Here is a 9,839-nt window from a genome sequence, read left to right on the forward strand (position 1 = left end):
TTTTTTCGAAAGCAATGACGTTTTAATTTCCACTTATGATGAGTTCTCACGCTGTGTTCATTATTTTTACCACATTGACCAAAACTGAGTTCATAATAATAACCATAAACAATTATTATGGAGGTAACTCACACAGCCAACTGAAAAAATTGTACTGTTCGCCATATACAGAGTGGTCCAACGAAAAGTATGCAACTTGCTTCTCTCCTTTTTTTGTAACTTAACGCAAAAATGCTCGGACAGGTCAATTTTACTTTTGAGAGGGACACATTTTAGATGTATTTTTCTACCTGTGCCTTCAACCCCCTAGCGAGGGTCAGTAACAACCCTAAAATTTTGAATGGAAAATGGGGTCGAGTGATATATCATTCGAAAGGGCACAAAATTATCTTTCCAATGATACTTAATTCGTTGTATTTACTTGGATAGTTATAAAAAAAGCAAGAACATTTACTCGATGTTTTTGGTGTTAATGAAAATACGGAAAAAACGGCATTTTAATCACTACTACTACATTCCTCAATTTCTCTCGTGCATTTTTTGGTTCAAATAACAACAGCAGATGAGTGTACAAAAAAAATTTAGGCAAACGTTCATTGATTCAGTTCGGTTACTTTTGAAATTATTTCAATTTTATTGTAAAAATGGTTTATTCCATTCCTGAACGAGTTGAAATTATTAAACTTTATTATCAATATAATAGTTGTGCTAGACTTACTGCTCGGACAGGTCAATTTTACTTTTGAGGGGGACACATTTTAGATGTATTTTTCTACCTGTGCCTTCAACCCCTCTAGCGAGGGTGAGTAACAACCCTAAAATTTTAAATGGAAAATGGGGTCGAGTGATATATCATTCGAAAGGGCACAAAATTATTTTTCCAATGATTCCTAATTTGTTGTATTTCACTCAAACATGTAGGTATTATGAAGAAAAACAACTACAACCCAGTACTTTGTAATGTGTAATTGACTTAGTAGAATCCTACTTCAGCAAGTGCTGAAAATGTGACCCATTTGCTTCCATACAATAATACAGATTCTGTTCAAATCTATTCCTAACATTCTGTAGCATATCATGTGTTACTCTGCACTCTGCTGTAATTCGTTGGCGAAGATCTTCTATGGACTCGGGCTGCGTAGCAAAACATTTATTTTTCAAGTGTCCCCAAAGAAAAAAGTTAAAAGGCGATAAATCAGGTGACCTGGCAGGCCATTCGATGGGGCCTCTCCTTCCAATCCACCGTCCAGGAAACCGGTCATCTAAAAACTCTCTTACCGGAGCAACATAGTGAGGAGGTGCTCCATCTTGCTGGAAATGAAGGCGATCATCATTATGATTTTGGTCAGTTTCAATTATTTCTGTTATGAGAGGATCAATTGTATCTTCAAGCAAGTTCAGGTAGACCTCACCAGTTAAATTCTCAGGAATAAAAAGTGGCCCTACGATATGACTACCTACTATTCCACACCAGACATTGATTTTTTGAGGGTACTGGGTATGGACCTCTCGGAATAAGTGTGGGTTACTGTCATCCCAGTAACGGCAATTATGCCTATTCACAGCTCCATTAAAAAAAAGTACTCTCATCGAAAAAACACGTGTTGAATGATAGGTGCGGATCATCAATTAGTAGCTGGCTCAGTTATTCACAAAATTGCAGCCTTCTATCAGGATCATCTTCATTGAGTTCCTGTCCTAATTTAATTTTGTACGGATGAAATTTATAGGCTTTTAATATCCGTATTACAGATGAACAGGAGACACCTGAGGCTGTAGCAAGCTGACGGGTACTTTGAGTATGATCCAATTCAACATGTCCCAAAACAGCGACTTCCACTGCTTCATTTCTGATCGGTTTCTGTGGCTGGTGTTTCACATTACAGACAGATCCGGTATTGACAAACTTTTGGACTAACTTGGCAATGTACGAATCATTCACATTTTTCCAGGGATGACTGTTATTAAAGAGGCGAGCAGTAAGTCTAGCGTTGATAATAAAGTTTAACAATTTCAACTCGTTCAGGAATGGATTGAACTATTTTTACAGTAAAGTTGAAATAACTTCAAAAGCAACCGAATTGAATCAATGAACGTTTGCCTAAATTCTTTTTGTACACTTATCTGCTGTTGTTATTTGAACGAATAAACGCACGAGAGAAATTGAGGAATGTAGTAGTGATAAAATGCCGTTTTTTCCGCATTTTCATTGACACCAAGAATATCGAGTAAATGATCTTGCTTTTTTTATAACTATCCAAGTAAATACAACAAATTAGATATCATTGGAAAGAGAATTGTGTGCCCTTTCAAATGATATATCACTCGACCCCATTTTCCATTTAAAATTTTAGGGTTGTTACTCACCCTCGCTAGGGGGTTGAAGGCACAGGTAGAAAAATACATCTAAAATGTGTCCCTTCAGAAGCAAAATTGACCGGTCCGAGCATTTTTGCGTAAAGTTACAAAAAAAGGAGAAAAGCAAGGTGCATACTTTTCGTTGGACAACTCGATATGTATAACTACAGGAAATACGTCGAGGCTTAAATTGGGACAAAGTTGCTTTTTTGTGGTTGACAAAATACTATATCGAAACTTGTAAAATTCCGAGTATTGCCGGAAATATCCGGAAAAAAACACTGAAAATCGGAATTTTCCTTTTTATTTTTTTCTAGAGTTATTTGACAGCATAGCTCAAAACCAAAAACACATTTTCATTTATACTTTTGTTCAGCTACACGTTTTCATGTTCTGATTTACTATCCGACGTTTCGTCTACTGGCAATCATCATCAACTTTTTTCGCGCCGTACTAAGCTAAGTGTTTATCCAAAATACCAAATAATGATATATCCGGCAAATTCACAATAAATTTGTACTGTTTTCGTACTATTCCTATCAAATTTATAATGAAGTTTCAACATATCTTATTTTCCTTCATTTGAGAATGAGGACATTTCGACTGAAGTATTTGTGCAAACCTATGATATTTGATGAGTTGTGACAACTAGTGTTTATTAAACAAAACTTTTCAATGGAATCATAACCATCTTAGAGGATGTGGTTTTTTTTCGATACCTGTGGTTTCAGAAGAGCAAATCATAACAAATTATACATCAATGAAATCAGAATGAAAAGCACTATTTTTCTATATGAAAAACATTATGCGCCCTCAATAGAAACAAAAGTTGACGATGATTGCCAGAAGACGAAACGTTGGATATTAAATCTGAACATGAAAACGTGTAGCTGAAAAAAGTATCAAGGCCAAAACGTTAGATAGCAAAATCATGAAAAGCATATACGACCACAAAAAACATAAGAACCACCATTAGCATAAAAACAGAAATGGATTGGACACAACAAGGAGATCGTCTTGGAGATGTCTAGCGGACTGAGGTGGCTACTGCTGAAGACTGTCAGAGTTCCAGATCACAAGAATCAGAGAAATCTATTTGGAGGAGTGTGAAATAAAAGTCTGGAGTTTCTGGAAATGAGATTGAAATCAAAAGTTTTAAGATTTAGTGCATAAAACACTAGGGTAAGGCACTATATTTCCTATTAGGGCCGTCGTTGGAAAGAGTAGACAATTTTGGAATAATGACACTATTTTTGTCAATTCATTAATTCAAAACCCTATGAAAACTCCGAAGTCAACCCTGTTTCTTGTTGTGTTGGTATGATTGAAGTGTCTTCTGTCAGTGTATTAGAGTTGGTGTAGAGTGACAAGTATTGAAGAGGTGTACATCCTTTCTAGAAACTTCTGTAGGTAAGGTTGGTTTACGTCCAAAGTAAAGGGGTCTATTCGACCCTTCATCGTAAACCGCAGGGGTTTATTGTGGCTCACACCTATTCATACTCGACTAAATAAACCCAGCTTCTTAACGAAGCCAATAAGTTTGTATGGTGAGTGATCTTTCAGGTCAGATGGTAAGAATACGGCTCTACCGAATTCTAGAAACCTGATATTGTCTCCAGTGGGGCAGGCACAAAGTATGTGCTCTGCTGTTCCATCCAGCCAACTTCTTCAAGGCTTACTGTGACTTGTTGAAGACCACTGACATTGATATTCAATCTTTCTCTGAAAGAAAATCGTTTTCCAAGCTTTCTCAAAATTGGCAAAAACGGCAATAAGAACAACAACTACAGACCTATTACAGTCTTACCAGCTTTGTCGAAAATATTTGAATGTGTAATATATGATCGAGTACACAATCACGTGGACTCAGTAATAATCGACCAACAGCATGGCTTTATTCGTAATAAATCTACCATTACCAATGTATGCGCATTTAGTAACTTTGTTACGGATGGAATAAAAAATGGCGATCAAATAGACGTTATATACACTGACCTGGCCAAGGCATTCGACAGAGTTCACCATGAAGTTTTGATCCTGAAATTAAAAGCATTCGGTTTCACAAACAACACACTTGATTTCTTTCACTGCTATCTATCCAACAGAATACAGTTCTTACAGTTTAACAACGTATTTTCCTTCAAATTCACCGCTACTGCGGGAGTTCCGCAGGGCGCGATTGTGGGTCTTCTCCTTTTCGTGTTATTTGTTAATGACATTTCTCGGTATATCGGGCATTTTCAATTTCTCCTATATGCCGATGATCTCAAGCTGTTTAGAAGAATTGAAAGCGAAAAAGATTCCGATATGCTTCAAGATGATCTCAATAATCTATCTACTTATTTTTCAGTATCTGACCTATCTCTCAACGTAGCTCTGGGTACATTGAATACTTAGCATTTGAATGTTATAGAAAAATGAGCTTTATCTTAAGATCTATCCGTGAATTCAATCACGATACTTGTCTATTACTCTTCAACTCCATTGTTCGTTCTAAGCTGGAATATGGTTGTGTCGTTTAGAATCCAAAAACCTTATTATATTCTGAAACTATAGAAAAAGTCCAGAAACGATTATTGAGAACACTCTTTTTCAATGGTTGCATGTGCAAACAATGAAAGACCTTCGTGTGTCCTCGGATGTAATTTTTGTTTTTAACCTTCTTAGAAAACTGAAAGTACCTGAAATTCTCTATAATATTGATTTTATTGTACCTGACGGAAGACTGAGAAGAAGAGACAATCTATTTCGTATCTCAAACAATTTGTCTCCTGTTCAACAATGTTTCGAAACAGTCAACAAAATGACAAGGAACTGTGAACTGGATATATTCAGTATCACAGAGAGACAACTCCTCCGATTGCTCAAATGTGTCTGAATCTTTTTACGGCCATTTTATTATTTACTGTTTTGCATTGTGATATTTTACATAGATTTTAACTGTATCAATGGTATTCAATGAATACTATATGTAAGGAAATTTTGAAAAAAGTGTACATCATGTAAGTGGAAACCATTCTGTTCGTTGTTCAGTATAAATGAATTTCTATTATATTCTATTCTATTCTCTTTTCCAAACAGAGGCAAAACACACTGTTTTTCGACAGTTCGAGTCTTTGCATATGATGATTCAAATGACAGTGACCTGTAAGTAGGCCTGTTAGACATCGTAGTTCATCCCTACTGTTGTCCAACAACTGTTTAGTATCAAGCTTCGAAGGGTGAATAAACGCCTCGAAGTGAGCCAATTCTGGAAGATTCTGTCAGAAGTTCATGAATCTTCCTACCATCCAGGTGTTGAATCTTTATTTGGCAAAGCCTAAAGCGGTGCCAATGACAGGTTCTGACCCGATGAGGCTGCTTGCAGCACCTTCCTTTGCAACGGAGTGAGCAACCTCATTGCCTTCCAGGTCAGTATGGCTGGGAATCCACACCAGCGATAATCGGTTAAGTCTTTCTATCGAAGATAGTCGTTTTTAGCAATTTGCTACCAGGTTGAACGGTTCTCGGTAGAAGCCAAGAGCTTCCAACGCCGCTTGTTTCTCCGAGAATATTTTTATTGACTTGTGTTTGAGGCTGGATTATTCCAATCTCTCCGCTCACAATTCAATATCGTGAATTTGCGCTTGAAATACAGTCGCATAGGTTCTTAGGCAGGTTGATATCTCTGTCCTGGGTCTGAGACTGAAAACACCTGCACCAGAACCGTACGGTATTTAATCCTTATGTGAACCAACAACTATCTGCTCCTGATATTTCCTTCTCCCGGAGGATCCAGTCCTCTCTACTCGGAAACAGTACTTCATAAGGCAGTTCAAAGTTGACAATTGGAGGCATGAATTCAGAGGTCATTTCCTGGATGCTGTGACTTCCAGGATCAACCAACAGACCTCTGTACCAATGATCTCACCATTGAGGAAAAGTGTCGTTAGATCGTCCAATTTTCTCCTCCTGGTGCAGGGGATTTTCACAGTTTCGCAGGGGTTGACAGACATCTGCTTGTTTTATCTGTAGATGGAGTCCGAATAAGAGCTTTGATTTGGTAACCCTTTTCAGTACTCATAATTATATTTCTATAGAGAATCAAGAACCAAATCAAGAGGTAGTCATCCCAATTGGACGAATTCACCGCTTTCCTGCCCAAGATCCAGAAACCAGTAAGGAAACATCACAAGTATAACTTAATACAAAGCATGTTATATTGAATTCGCGACTTTCTTATAGTCTTATAGAATATGTCTTTTCTTCGCTATTATAGACATAGAAACACACTCATTCCGATTGAGAATATTTAGGTGAATTTACTCGCCGCCAACTCAAACGACAAATGCACTCAGACACTTTTTCTGAGTAACAATAAAGATAACCAAGAAATTTATTCATTAGTCATTGCAAACTTGCTCTTTATTTGTCTCTTTCTGCGAAAAAACAATTCAGAAAGAACATAAAAATTTTCAGCATCACTCACATGTTCAAAAGAATCGTTAACGATAAATGGTCATTTCTTATGTCCATTCAAGGCCAAGAACTAGTTTTGAACTCATTTCAAATTTCCATTCAAATTGGACATTTCATATCACTGAATAAAGAACACAGACTTTTCGCAAAATAATTCAACATAATTGATTTGAAAGGGATATATTTTTAGGAGTGATTAATTTTTTGGGAAAGAAAGTTTTTGGCTTTCTACTACTCCATCTGATACAAAAAAATGGATGAGAGAATCTTCCAAAGAAAGGAAGGATTAATCAATTTGAAAATAAGTAACTCTATACATGGATGTGTAGATCATGCAAAGAAGTAACTTTCAGACACAAACTGAAAGAAAGTCCTCCTGAAACAGCTACTTTCATATAAACATTGAATTACACGAAAGAAAAAAATTCTTTCGAAACAAATACTTCTATATGAACACTGAATTATACAGAAGATACTTTTCTCTATTCAGTTTGTATATCGAACATTTGTGGAGGAATAAGAATCAGATATCATTCACATGAGTTCTACTTTGAATGAATGGTAATAAATTGTACTCACATGGAACACTGTCACCCTAACTGGTATACACGTGTTTCGCCTTAAGACACTTGCCTTAAGGCTCTTCAGTACCAAATTGGATAACATTATAGAAGATACACACACTTCATTCATGAATTACGATTTTGAATGTCACGGAATAAGCTTGATCTGCTTATGTCATCGATGACATCGTAATGACATTCATTCACCTATTTGATTTAATCCAAGCCATGAGGAATCTTATTTGATTTGAAAGGGATATATTTTTAGGAGTGATTAATTTTTTGGGACTTTCTTTCAGTTTGTGTCTGAAAGTTACTTCTTTGCATGATCTACACATCCATGTATAGAGTTACTTATTTTCAAATTGATTAATCCTTCCTTTCTTTGGAAGATTCTCTCATCCATTTTTTTGTATCAGATGGAGTAGTAGAAAGCCAAAAACTTTCTTTCCCAAAAAATTAATCACTCCTAAAAATATATCCCTTTCAAATCAAATAAGATTCCTCATGGCTGGGATTAAATCAAATAGGTGAATGAATGTCATTACGATGTCATCGATGACATAAGCAGATCAAGCTTATTCCGTGACATTCAAAATCGTAATTCATGAATGAAGTGTGTGTATTTTCTATAATGTTATCCAATTTGGTACTGAAGAGCCTTAAGGCAAGTGTCTTAAGGCGAAACACGTGTATACCAGTTAGGGTGACAGTGTTCCATGTGAGTACAATTTATTACCATTCATTCAAAGTAGAACTCATGTGAATGATATCTGATTCTTATTCCTCCACAAATGTTCGATATACAAACTGAATAGAGAAAAGTATCTTCTGTATAATTCAGTGTTCATATAGAAGTATTTGTTTCGAAAGAATTTTTTTCTTTCGTGTAATTCAATGTTTATATGAAAGTAGCTGTTTCAGGAGGACTTTCTTTCAGTTTGTGTCTGAAAGTTACTTCTTTGCATGATCTACACATCCATGTATAGAGTTACTTATTTTCAAATTGATTAATCCTTCCTTTCTTTGGAAGATTCTCTCATCCATTTTTTTGTATCAGATGGAGTAGTAGAAAGCCAAAAACTTTCTTTCCCAAAAAATTCAACATAAGTTGTTAAAATTGTAACGGTTGGTGTCATAATGAATAATACAGGAGTTTTTCCCAACACGAGTTTGATCTTCCTCTTGAAGATGATCACTTAGTGATCGAAACACGTATTGGGGTGTTGAAATAACGGTTTGGTGTTGGGAAGAAACTCCAGTCATATTCATAGGTTGTTGAGAATTCAAGGAGTCCTCGAAGAAACTTTGGGAAGTCTGTTTGTAATGATATTTCTGTCTGACAAAATAATTTTTTCAAACAGATACGTCAAAACAGATCGTATATTTGTGACAGTTAGGTTAGGTTAGGTCCAAAGTGAGTGAATCTATTCGACCCTCCACTGCAACCCGCAAGAGTTTATTGTAGCTCACACCTATTCATACTCGACCAAATAAACCCAGCTTCTTAACGAAGCCGATTAGTTTGTATGGTGAGTGGTCTTTCAGGTTAAAAGCTTAGAGTACGGCTCTGTCGAACTCTAAAAACCTGATTCGGTCCCCAGCGAGGCAGACACAAAGTATATGCTCTGCTGTTTCATCGTTAATGAGGTTGTCGGATAGTCAAGGTGCAAGATTCTCACCTTAATACCTGCGACAACCTTCTCATATAATTTCACAAACTACACTTAAACGATTTGATCTCCACTAACTTTATTGAAAATAATCATAACATGTTTCGCTAAAACATTAGCTTTTTCAAATGATTCTCATGATTCTCATATAAGGGTTTTTGCACGTCAGCTACATCTGACGATGCCTTATATTCAACCGTGCAAGGCTTTCACGCCTTTGGTTTTGATAAATCATCACTTGATCGCAAACGTTTGTTAACCTACTCATGGTGGGTTTGTTCCTCCACCTGAGACAGATTCTACGTACGCCGCTCAAGAATTTGGTGCAAGACGGTTACATAAGGTACTCCGCTCTTGAGGAGACTACTTGGTCGTTTCCTGGCTGCGCCACCAAACCTTTTTTCAGGTTCAGTTATTGGATCAGGAGTTGGAGAGTTGGAGAGTTGGAGAGTTGAGAAGCTTTCGCTCCTGATCTGAATTTAGAGGAAGGTCTGGGTCTACAGAGGGAGGTCTCCTCTGTAGACTCAGAGTCAGAAATGATTTTTAAGTTTACACTGTCCATAAAAGTATCACGAGTAGCTGGGGAAAGAATGTCAATCACGGCAGAGCCCCGCATTACCGTGACAAGGCGATGCTACGACGAGAGGGCGCCCGGTATCTCGAAGGTTCCGTAGAGACAGTTAATAGGCTCAGTGTCATTCATCCTCTCGGCACGGATACACACACTTTAGGATTAGGCCATCGTTAGGATGCCATTCAGTTAGGGAATAACAGAACCACAAGAGAT

The sequence above is a fragment of the Leptinotarsa decemlineata genome, unplaced genomic scaffold, assembly GCF_025532065.1.
Source record: "Leptinotarsa decemlineata unplaced genomic scaffold, Ldec_3_MD MMD2_tig00000576_RagTag_RagTag, whole genome shotgun sequence".
Classification (NCBI taxonomy): domain Eukaryota; kingdom Metazoa; phylum Arthropoda; class Insecta; order Coleoptera; family Chrysomelidae; genus Leptinotarsa; species Leptinotarsa decemlineata.